The following is a 12,632-nucleotide window of genomic DNA, read 5'->3' on the forward strand; positions in this document are numbered from 1 at the left end:
CGGATACAAACAAAAGGTTCGATTTTGTACTCGAAACAGTAGAATTTTGATTTTTTGATTTTTGAAAAGAATGAGAAGGGATTACCTTAAAAGGTGCAAGTGTGATTTGTGTTTGAATTCAGATATTTTATCTTTGAAGTTAGTGATCTAACGGTTCAATTTTATCTTTGACATACACGCAGTTTATATTAGCTGGAAATTAAAATGCGGAAATGTAAAGTGCGGAAAGTAAATCTACGCTATTACATCGATTGTGCAGGAAATGTAAACTAGCCTATTTACATGATTTTGACATCCTATACATTTATCTAGGAATTTAAATTGCAAGAAAAATAAAAGGCATGTTTTTGGATTTTTTTTATGATTGATTTTAATTATAATTAATGCATGATTAATTAAATTAAAATGAAGAAAAAAGATGAAAATATATTTAAACCTAGAATTTAAGTTTAAAATATGTACAAAATATTTGTCAATTAATTTTAAAACAAAACTAATTTTTTGGAATTTTTGAAATTGATTTGAAATTGATTTGAAATTGATTAAGCTAATTAATACATAATTATACAAATAATTATACAAATAATTAAAACTTAAATAGAAAATTATTCAAAATATGTACAAAATTAGTCTATAATATATAAACAATATTTTATATAAAGAACACTTTTTTTTATGATTTTTTGATTGGTTAGAATAATTAAAAAGCAAATATATAAATATATACTAATTAATTATACAAAATAGCCTTAATTTAAATAAAATATTAATATTTTTATGCCTAAAAATAAATAAATATTTTATCAGATTAAAACTAAAAAATAAAATATTTTTGGTGTTTTGTGATTGGTTGATTTTAATTAAAATGCAAAATATAGAGATTATTAATTAAAACAAGCAGGGGGGTGTATTAAGTGAATCTGAAAAAGAACTAAGTTTAGTTCAAAAGATGCGTTTGGGCCAGAAACCAGGGGTGTGGATATCAATACGCACAGGCCCAGTTCACTTGTTTCTTTTATTTTTTTTTCTGAATTTAAGTCATGTGGGGTCCACGTTTTAAACCAGAGCCAATCATGTTTTTTCATTTTGCCATGCAAGCTTTGGACATGTTGACTGGCCAATGAGAGAGATGGAAGGAGCCACGCGTGCAGTCAACCACGCCCTAGCCTTGCTGACCACCGGAACAGTGTTTTCCGGTTGTCTTCTCCGGCGAGGTGGTTTGCCAAACCTGCGAAAACGTTAGTTTAAACACCAAATGAAGACCCTACCCCCCTAAATCGAGGTCTGGGAATCCAATGGTGAGGTTAGTTTGGACTGATAGTACTTGTATTAAGAGATTCGAAGAGAAACATAAACTCACGGTTGGCAATGGCAACCTATGTTCAGGACGTTAGAACTCTCATGCTAGGGTTCAAACCTGATCTGATGATGATTATAAACTCAACCATAACCATGAGACATGTTAACAACGCATAAAATTTGAATTTGAAATCAAGGAAAGTTTACCAAATCGGAGAGTGAGAGAACTCGAGTTTCAGGCCTCTATGAACTTGGTTATGGATCTGAACTTACTCAAATAAGTTCCAGGAAGTGATTTATGGACTTAGTTTGTTTTGAAACTAGCTGCAAATTTAAATTCGAATTTTGAAGTTTCTTTGATTATTTTTGAAAATATGAAGTGATTCTATGTTATGCCTTGCTCTAATTTTGTGTGTGTTACATTGATGAAGTATGCTAGCCTATTTATAAGCCATGGAGTGCTTAAAAACTAAGCTAAAAGCATTGATGAGCTTTGTTGAAACTTTGATTTTTAAATATTAAAAATCTTTGAAAACTTGACCAAGTCTTGCTCTTCTTTACTTCTCTTGCCTTGTACTTCATTTGGCTGCAGAAAATTGAAGATTCCTTGATGAGTCATGCTTAGATTGTAAGCTACATATTATCCTTCCATTTTCCTTTTTAAATTTAATCTTATATGTGATAAAATTAAATCAAAAATGGATAAAAATGATGTGGGCTTTGTCTTGGTCGTGGGAGGCCCATTATATTATGGAAATGATGTTTGAACCATGAAAACTTGGCCCCATTTGGAAAAAATACATTTTTGAGCAATGTTGATTTCATGCATTTTCCCAAAATTTAGCCAACTTCAACAAGGTGTAAATCCCTCAATTTTTGTCATATGAAGGAGATCTTGCACTTTTTGGAAACCTCAAAGAGTCCTCTAACCAATGCCTTTGGTCTCATGTCAAAATGATTTTTGATGCTCCTTGTGTGTCCTTTTGAAAAAAGTGTCTTTTTGTTGACTTTGAAAATGACCTGTAATGTCTTTGGTCATATTTTTCAAATGGTGAATGCAATGACCATGGGATCTATTGCATTTGAAAGATAATTGAATTTCCTTCACAATGAGCTTTGGTTTGAATTTTTTGGATGAAGGATGAGAGAGTTATGATCAGTCAAAGTTGAGTTGACTTTTTAGGCAAAAACCCTAATTTTGAATCTTAGGGTTTTGTTGATTTTTGATCTTTCCTTGATGAATTATGATCATCCAATGATCAAATGATGAATCCTTTGACAAAATATGGACTTTGACAAAAAATTTCATTTTTGACTGTCTGTTGACTTTTTGGTCAAACGGGTCGTCTGTTGACTGTTTGAGCTGCTGACGGTGCGTCTGAGTGAATTGAAGTTTGAAAATTTGTATGATGGTACTTTGAGATATATGGATGTGCATGAAATCCATTTGAGGTCTCAAAAACTTGTTTCTCCTGTAAAAATAAGAAAACCCTAGTCAGGGACTGTTTATGTAGGAGACAGTTAAGCGTACCTGATTTTTGTGCAGTGTTGAGTCTCTGCTAATCGCGTGATATTCAGAAGACTTCTAGAACAAAAATCTTGGAATTTTGAATTGTGAAATATTGATTTGATTGATGGTACAAAACACTGAGAATTGTACTGCCAGCAGTTTGGCTGTCAACTGACTGTTCAGGTATTGACGTAGCAGTTAGAGTGAAAAATCAACAGTCAAAGTTAATTTTCTTTTTTGTTGTTTTTGTTTTTGTTTTATGTGAAAAATGAAAGTTTATTTACATGACTTGTTAAAAAAAACACAGACATAATAAATAACTAATATTTGCTGTATGCGGGCAAAATTACCGATAATAACCCTGAAAATCATTTAATGCACAGAAAAATGAATATTTGACTGGCAGAAAACTCATAAAATATTATCTGAGTAATTAAGCAATATTATGACAAATAGTACAACATTTAATACTGACAGTACAAATATTACATACTATATTGAACATTACGACGAATAAACGGTACATTTAAGAAATAAGAAATACGGCAAATTTTAAGAATGACGATTGATAACCCATGCTACAAATAGTAACATGTAGATGATTGGGAGCATAAGCATCCCAGGTCCACAGTGTTCCGGGCTATGTAGACAAAAGAAAGACATGATCACCGTAGCAATGGTGATGACCATAAGAAAACACGTTTCCCACCGCTTCACCATTTTGTCGGGAAAGAAGAAAGGATGGATTATGAAGTAGAAATTTGAGAGATGAATTAGAATTTGATGTGAGATTTTTATGAGAAAATGAGAGGTATTTATAGAGTGGAAAGAAGGATAGAGACGTTGGGGAATGATGTGATTCCGTACAAAAGGAGAATTTGAGTGGAAGTGAGATTTGAAAGAAAGTGTATGATAGTGTTGGGAAAAAGAGAGATGTAGAGAATAAAGTTAGGATTTGATTTTTGAAAAAAGAGATTTGAAAAGATTTTTGAAAATAATGGAATATAGTACAAAAATTAGTGGGAAACAAAAGATAATAATAATCTACTTGTTACCAGTACAGTCTGAGTTTCCTGATTCTGCGCCTGCAAAAAGATTTAACTCTGTACCAATTGTGTCAGTACTATTTATCTGTAAATAAATAAATAGCATGTGTGAAGTAATAAACAGTATTTGGCGTTTGCGTAAGAATAAATTCAACTGCAAGCCAAATTACTGTATAAGAAAAATTCTAAAAACTAAGTATTTCATATGCCAGGATATTTGTTGAAATAAAAATCCATGATTATATGATGTTAGAACAAGATTTGTTCTGATCAATTATCTTAGTTTTGATGATAACAATAATATGAATTTTGCTTAAGATAATATGGTACTCTAATCCAATGCAATTTCCCTTTCAGGAAATATATATAAAGAGTACGCATAATTCAGCGCTCAGAAGCTTTGTCTCAAAGGGTTCAGCATGCAACATCAGAACATGGTCTGGCAAGACATCAGAAGATGGTCGAAGCAGAATCAGAACATGGGTCTATGGAAGCATCAGAAGAACAAGAGAACAGAAGCACTGAAGTTCTGATGGTATCACGCTCAAAAGCACTTCAAGGTCAGAAGATCAGAAGATGCTATGCACCAAGCTGTTTGACTCTGATGATATTCAAACGTTGTATTCACAAACATCAGATCAGAAGGAAGTACAAGTGGCAGGCTACGCTGACTGACAAAAGGAACGTTAAAAGCTACTAAAGGCTACGTCAGTAGACACAGCGTGAACAAGGCTCGAGGTAGTTGACAAAAGCGTATAACATTAAATGCGATGCTGTACGGAACACGCAAAGCATTAAATGCATTCAACGGTCATCTTCTCCAACGCCTATAAATATGAAGTTCTGATGAGAAGCAAGGTTGACGATTTTAACGATTCTGCACCAAAACAACTCATATCAAACTTGCTGAAACTCTGTTCAAATCTAAACTCAGAATCTTCATCTTCATCAAAGCTCACTACATTGCTGTTGTAATATTTTAGTGAGATTAAGCTTAAACGTTAAGAGAAATATCACAGTTGTGATTATCGCTTGTAAGAAGCATCTGTAAACTCTTAGAATTGATTACATTAAGTTGTAAGGAACTAGAGTGATCGTGTGGATCAGAATACTCTAGGAAGTCTTAGGAGTGAACTAAGCAAGTTGTAACTAGAGTGATCGTGTGGATCAGTATACTCTAGAAAAGTCTTAGAGGGTATCTAAGCAGTTGTTCCTGGAGTGATCAGTGTGTGATCAGAAGACTCTGGAAGACTTAGTTGCTGACTAAGTGGAAAACCATTGTAATCCGTGCGATTAGTGGATTAAATCCTCAGTTGAGGTAAATCATCTCTGCGGGGGTGGACTGGAGTAGTTTAGTTAACAACGAACCAGGATAAAAATAACTGTGCAATTTATTTTTATCTGTCAAGTTTTTAAAGCTACAGTTATTCAAACCCCCCCTTTCTAAGTGTTTTTCTATCCTTCAATTGGCATCAGAGCGCCGGTTCTAAGGTGCAAGCACTTAACCGTGTTTAGAAAAGATTCAGGAAGAGAAAAACGCTTCAGTAAAAGATGGTTGATGAAAGTGAAAAGTCTACACCTACACCTGCATCTACATCTGGCTCTGCTGAGCAATACAACGGTAACAATGGTTATACTAGACCGCCGGTATTTGATGGTGAAAACTTTGAATACTGGAAAGATAAACTGGAAAGTTACTTTCTTGGTCTAGATGGTGATCTATGGGATCTTCTGATGGATGGTTACAAACATCCAGTAAATGCCAGTGGCGTAAAGCTGTCAAGGCAAGAAATGAATGATGATCAGAAGAAGCTTTTCAGGAATCATCATAAATGCATAACTGTTTTGCTGAATGCTATCTCTCATGCTGAGTATGAGAAGATATCTAACAGGGAAACGGCCTATGACATATATGAGTCCTTGAAAATGACTCATGAAGGAAATGCTCAAGTCAAGGAGACTAAAGCTCTAGCTTTAATCCAGAAGTATGAAGCCTTCAAGATGGAGGATGATGAAGACATTGAAAAGATGTTTTCAAGATTTCAAACTCTTACTGCTGGATTGAGAGTTCTTGACAAGGGATACACCAAGGCTGATCATGTAAAGAAGATCATCAGAAGCTTACCCAGAAGATGGGGTCCTATGGTGACTGCATTCAAGATTGCAAAGAATCTGAATGAAGTTTCTCTGGAAGAGCTTATCAGTGCCTTGAGGAGTCATGAAATAGAGCTGGACGCAAATGAGCCTCAAAAGAAAGGTAAGTCTATTGCATTAAAATCCAATATCAAGAAATGCACTAACGCTTTTCAGGCTAGAGAAGAAGATCCTGAAGAATCAGAATCTGAAGAAGAAGATGAACTGTCCCTGATCTCCAGAAGGCTAAATCAACTCTGGAAGACCAAGCAGAGGAAGTTCAGAGGCTTCAGAAGTTCAAAGAAATTTGAACGTGGAGAATCTTCTGATGACAGAAGATCTGACAAGAAGAAGGTCATGTGCTATGAATGCAATGAGCCTGGACACTTCAGGAATGAATGTCCAAATCTTCAGAAGGAAAATCCCAAGAAGAAGTTTCATAAGAAGAAAGGTCTTATGGCAACCTGGGATGAGTCAGAAGATGATTCTGAAGATGAGCAGGCCAACTGTGCGCTGATGGCGACAGAAGATGACGAATCAGAATCTACATCAGAATCAGATTCTGAAGAGGTATTTTCTGAACTTACTAGAGATGAGTTAGTTTCCGGTCTAACTGAACTTCTGGAACTCAAGTCTCAGATTAGTCTCAAATACAAAAAGCTGAAAAAGCTATTTGAATTTGAAACAAAGAAGCTTGAGTTGGAAAATTCTGAATTAAAAGAAAAACTTTTAAAATTATCCAATAATGTTGGATCTCCTTCTGATTCAGAAAAATCCACTCCTAGTCTAAACCATATTCTGAAAGAATATGATTTAAGTTTCAGGAAGTTCTTATCTAGAAGTATTGGCAGAAGTCAGCTAGCTTCTATGATATATGCTGTGTCTGGAAACAAAAGAGTCGGCATTGGTTTTGAGGGTGAAACCCCATACAAACTTGAACCTGTTGATGAAATGAAACTCACATACAAGCCATTGTATGATCAGTTCAAGTATGGCCACTCTCATGATATTAGGCACACTTCACATGCTCAAAGTTTTCACATAACACACACCAAAAAGCATGTGACACAACCTAGGAAATATCATGAAACTCACATTAAGAATTATCATGTTGTTCCTCCTATTGCTTACAATGTTAAACCCAAGTTCAATCAGAACTTGAGGAGAACTAACAAGAAAGGACCCAAGAAAATGTGGGTACCTAAGGATAAGATTATTCCTATTGCAGATATCCTTGACTGCAAAAAGGACAAAGCACAACATGTCATGGTACCTGGACTCTGGATGCTCACGACACATGACAGGAAGAAGGTCTATGTTCCAAGACCTGGTGCTTAAGTCTGGAGGAGAAGTCAAGTTTGGAGGAGATCAGAAGGGCAAGATAATTGGCTCTGGAACTATAAAGTCTGGTAACTCTCCTTCCATTTCTAATGTACTTCTTGTAGAAGGATTAACACATAGCCTCTTATCTATCAGTCAATTGAGTGACAATGGTTATGATATAATCTTTAATCAAGAGTCTTGCAAGGCTGTAAATCAGAAGGATGGCTCAATCCTATTTACAGGCAAGAGGAAGAACAACATTTATAAGACAGATCTGCAAGATCTTATGAGTCAGAAGGTGACTTGTCTTATGTCTGTTTCTGAAGAGCAGTGGGTCTGGCACAGAAGATTAGGTCATGCTAGTTTGAGAAAGATTTCTCAGATTAACAAACTGGATCTGGTCAGAGGACTCCCTAATCTGAAATTCAAATCAGATGCTCTTTGTGAAGCATGTCAAAAGGGCAAGTTCTCCAAACCTGCATTCAAGTCCAAGAATGTTGTTTCTACCTCAAGGCCATTAGAACTCTTGCACATTGATCTGTTTGGCCCAGTCAAAACAGCATCTGTCAGAGGGAAGAAATATGGATTAGTCATCGTAGATGATTATAGCCGCTGGACATGGGTAAAATTCTTGAAACACAAGGATGAGACTCATTCAGTGTTCTTTGATTTCTGCATTCAGATTCAATCTGAAAAAGAGTGTAAAATCATAAAGGTCAGAAGTGATCATGGTGGTGAATTTGAGAACAGATCCTTTGAAGAATTCTTCAAAGAAAATGGTATTGCCCGTGATTTCTCTTGTCCTAGAACTCCACAGCAAAATGGGGTTGTAGAACGAAAGAATAGGACTCTGCAAGAAATGGCCAGAACCATGATCAATGAAACCAATATGGCTAAGCATTTCTGGGCAGAAGCAATAAACACTGCATGCTATATTCAGAATAGAATCTCTATCTGACCTATTCTAAATAAGACTCCCTATGAATTGTGGAAGAATAGAAAGCCCAACATTTCATATTTCCATCCTTTTGGATGTGTATGCTTTATTCTGAACACTAAAGATCATCTTGGTAAGTTTGATTCCAAAGCACAAAAATGTTTCCTTCTTGGATATTCTGAACGCTCAAAAGGCTACAGAGTATACAATACTGAAACATTGATTGTAGAAGAATCAATCAATATCAGGTTTGATGATAAGCTTGGTTCTGAAAAACCAAAGCAGTTTGATAATTTTGCAGATTGTGATATTGATATATCAGAAGTTGTTGAGCCAAGAAGCAACGCATCAGAAGCAGAGCTTCTCAGAAGCAAAGAATCTGAAGATCAAGTATCAGCTTCTCTGGAGGATCTAAGCATTTCTGAAGAACCATCTGTCAGAAGATCATCCAGACTCATCTCTGGTCATTCAGAAGATGTCATTCTTGGAAAGAAGGATGATCCAATCAGAACAAGAGCATTCCTTAAGAACAATGCAGATTGTCAATTAGGTCTTGTATCTTTGATCGAGCCAACTTCTGTTGATCATGCTCTAGAAGATCCAGACTGGATAATTGCTATGCAAGAAGAATTGAATCAGTTTACAAGGAATGATGTTTGGGATCTTGTTCCTAGACCAGATGGATTCAATATAATCGGCACAAAATGGGTCTTCAGAAACAAGCTCAGAATGAGAAGATGAGAAATTCTTACGTATGAGTATCCTTTGAAATGAAATTTTTTTTAAGAAGTTCTGATAGAAATCAATTAGAAATTGTGATTCAGTTATTACTTCGTTTCAGTGTCTAAGTTGATTCAGAATCTCTATAAAAGCAAAACAGCTGTAACTGGCTATCCAGATGGTAAACACGTGTTCACTATTCCTGGACAAGCGTGCGTGCAGTTGAGGGGACGTCTATTTAGGTAACTGTGCAAACCACGTCTTTTGTCATTATTATCTCTCCTCATGTCACGTAACATTAAATGCTTTTCATCATTTACTCTCTTTCAGTTTTCTTTTTATACTCTTCAAACGTTTCTTTTCCCTCTCATATTTCTCTCTCTCTGCATTCGGTTTCTTTTTCGTCTCTCTCTCTTTTCATATCATAAACCCTAGCAGTTTCCAATATCTGCAAATTCATCATGAATCCATCGTCAAGCTCTGGGAATCAAGACAATGATAGGAAACAAAAGAGAAAGGCAACTGCTGAATCAGAAACCAAACCTAAAAGAGTAAGGATCTCCTATGACCCTCTCAAAGTGTATCAACCCCTTGACGGTTCCCCTCAATCACCTCCCTCGTCAAAGACCTCCACCACCTCTTCCTCCTCATTCATCCTCTCGGAACCACCTTCTTCACCATCTGATATCTCCTCTCCTTCAACCCTTCCATCAGATATTTCTTCATCTCTCTCATACCCTTTTCCCACCAGAACACCTAATCCCTATAGTGTTGTTCTTCCCGACTCAAGGTTCACTGTCAACCCTCTAACCCCTACCACTCAAACATATCTGGAGCTTTTACATGCTGATGTAAATGGCTGGTTGGAGATTCTAGGTGCTGCTCACCTTAATCATCTGGATGAGTATGCTACAAACAACCTTTGGAATACCTTTCGTCTGGATTTTCTGGATAAGGCTACAGACACTCAGAGAAGGATTATGTCTGAAGCTCCTGGTGTTCGTGGTCTCCGGTTGGAAGTTGGTGAGAGCAGCCATCACCATCTCATCAGGAACAGAAGTGTTCTTGAAAGGAAGATACCAGCAGATGAGTTGGAAGAAGAAAATCTCTGCAGAGACATCGTGGTGTGGAGACCATGGTTTCCTGTGCTGACTGGAGATTTTCAGTGGCTGTTCAACTGGTTCAGAATGAACCCTTCTGAAAAAGCACCTCACATGGTCTTTCCAGTAGTGGTTTATCGTGCTGAAGTTGCTGGTCCTACTCCTCCAACAAACCTAGCAGCTATTCTTCAAGCATTGGAAGATGGAACTTCTGAGCTGCCTGAACCAGAATATGCTAAGGCTACTGCTGAGTCAGACTCAGATGAGGAAATGGAAGATGCACAAGCTGAAGATCTCCCAGTAGATCACCCTGCTGAGATTGCTGTCCCTCTTGGCAGAAATACTGGTGCTTCTTCTTCTGGTGAAACCTCAGCTCTGATGGAGACCTTGGATACTCTTCATCAGAATCAAGCTATGCTGGCTTCTCGTTTGGACGCGCAAGAAGCAGCCAATGCTGAGTTTCGTTCCTTCATGACAAGGCAAGCTACAAGCACTGACGGGATTCATGATGTTCTGGCGCGGATTTTGCGTAGGCTAGGATCTTAGTCTTTTGGTCTTTGTAGTTTCCTCTCCTTGTTGCATCTGTTTTCCTGCATTCCTTTCTTGTAATCCTGTTTTTGATTATAAATGAAAAATTTCCGTGTTTTACATTCCAATAATTTTATTTGTCGTTTTATGCATCTGAATCTTTTGAAATATTCTTTTTGATGTTATGACAAAAAGGGGGAGAAGATAAATGATAAATGATTTGATTAATCTATCAGTTGCTGGGTAAAGCTCCCACACATTTACTAACAAGAACTGCAAGTTCTATATGGTTTAAGTGTTTTGCAGGTATAAAGAAGTGAAGAGAATCTTCAAAGCAAACACAGAAGCAAAACCATGGAAACTGAAGCAAGCCGAGTGCTGTCAAGCTTCAGAAATCAGGAGCAAGAAAGAAGAATGAATCAGAAGCACTGATAATAGAATTTGATCCATATTTGTCTATTTGTTCTGACAAAATTTTATTTGCTCTGATACATATAATGTTATGGCTCTGATACATATAATGTGTTCAAACATATATTTTATGTTCTAACTCGTTCATGCTGACTTTTGTCGTTTAGTTTTTGTTCTGTAACATTTCAGGATGTAGAGATGCTCAGATGATGCTCTGGTACATTCAACAATGTTCTGATACAAATCTAGCATGAAGTGATGTTGGCAGAAATTCAAAGCTCTGAAGCTATCCGAGGGAAGCAGAAATCAGAAGCTGCGAATGTTCTAAAGATCCAGAAAACTCAAGTTCTGAAGCTGTCCTGAATGGAAGCAGAAATCAGAAGCTGTGAATGTTCAGAAGATCAAAGAAATTCAAGTTCTGAAGCTGTCCTGAATGGAAGCAGAAATCAGAAGCTGTGAATGTTCAGAAGATCAAAGAAATTCAAGTTCTGAAGCTGTCCTAGATGGAAGCAGGAATCAGAAGCTGTGAGTGTTCTAGGGATCTAAAGAAATTCTAGTTCTGAAGCTGTCCTATGGAAGCAGAAGTCAGAAGCTATGAATTCTCTGAAGACAAAAGCTTATATGATCGTCTCTACCGAAATAATCAGGGAAGTCTTTTATTAAAGTTCTTCGAGTATTTATTTCAGGGGGAGATTATTTATCTCAGGGGGAGATTGTTAATCTCAGGGGGAGACATGTTCATATGCTTATGCTATAGCTGTGTAATTTGTCTTTTGCCGTCTGTTCTTTCTGATCGCAAATTCATATCATTTATATATGTTTTTGTCATCATCAAAAAGGGGGAGATTGTTAGAACAAGATTTGTTCTGATCAATTATCTTAGTTTTGATGATAACAATAATATGAATTTTGCTTAAGATAATATGGTACTCTAATCCAATGCAATTTCCCTTTCAGGAAATATATATAAAGAGTACGCATAATTCAGCGCTCAGAAGCTTTGTCTCAAAGGGTTCAGCATGCAACATCAGAACATGGTCTGGCAAGACATCAGAAGATGGTCGAAGCAGAATCAGAACATGGGTCTATGGAAGCATCAGAAGAACAAGAGAACAGAAGCACTGAAGTTCTGATGGTATCACGCTCAGAAGCACTTCAAGGTCAGAAGATCAGAAGATGCTATGCACCAAGCTGTTTGACTCTGATGATATTCAAACGTTGTATTCACAAACATCAGATCAGAAGGAAGTACAAGTGGCAGGCTACGCTGACTGACAAAAGGAACGTTAAAAGCTACTAAAGGCTACGTCAGTAGACACAGCGTGAACAAGGCTCGAGGTAGTTGACAAAAGCGTATAACATTAAATGCGATGCTGTACGGAACACGCAAAGCATTAAATGCATTCAACGGTCATCTTCTCCAACGCCTATAAATATGAAGTTCTGATGAGAAGCAAGGTTGACGATTTTAACGATTCTGCACCAAAACAACTCATATCAAACTTGCTGAAACTCTGTTCAAATCTAAACTCAGAATCTTCATCTTCATCAAAGCTCACTACATTGCTGTTGTAATATTTTAGTGAGATTAAGCTTAAACGTTAAGAGAAATATCACAGTTGTGA

Source organism: Vicia villosa, linkage group LG5 (assembly GCF_029867415.1).
Source record: "Vicia villosa cultivar HV-30 ecotype Madison, WI linkage group LG5, Vvil1.0, whole genome shotgun sequence".
NCBI classification, from domain to species: Eukaryota; Viridiplantae; Streptophyta; class Magnoliopsida; order Fabales; family Fabaceae; genus Vicia; species Vicia villosa.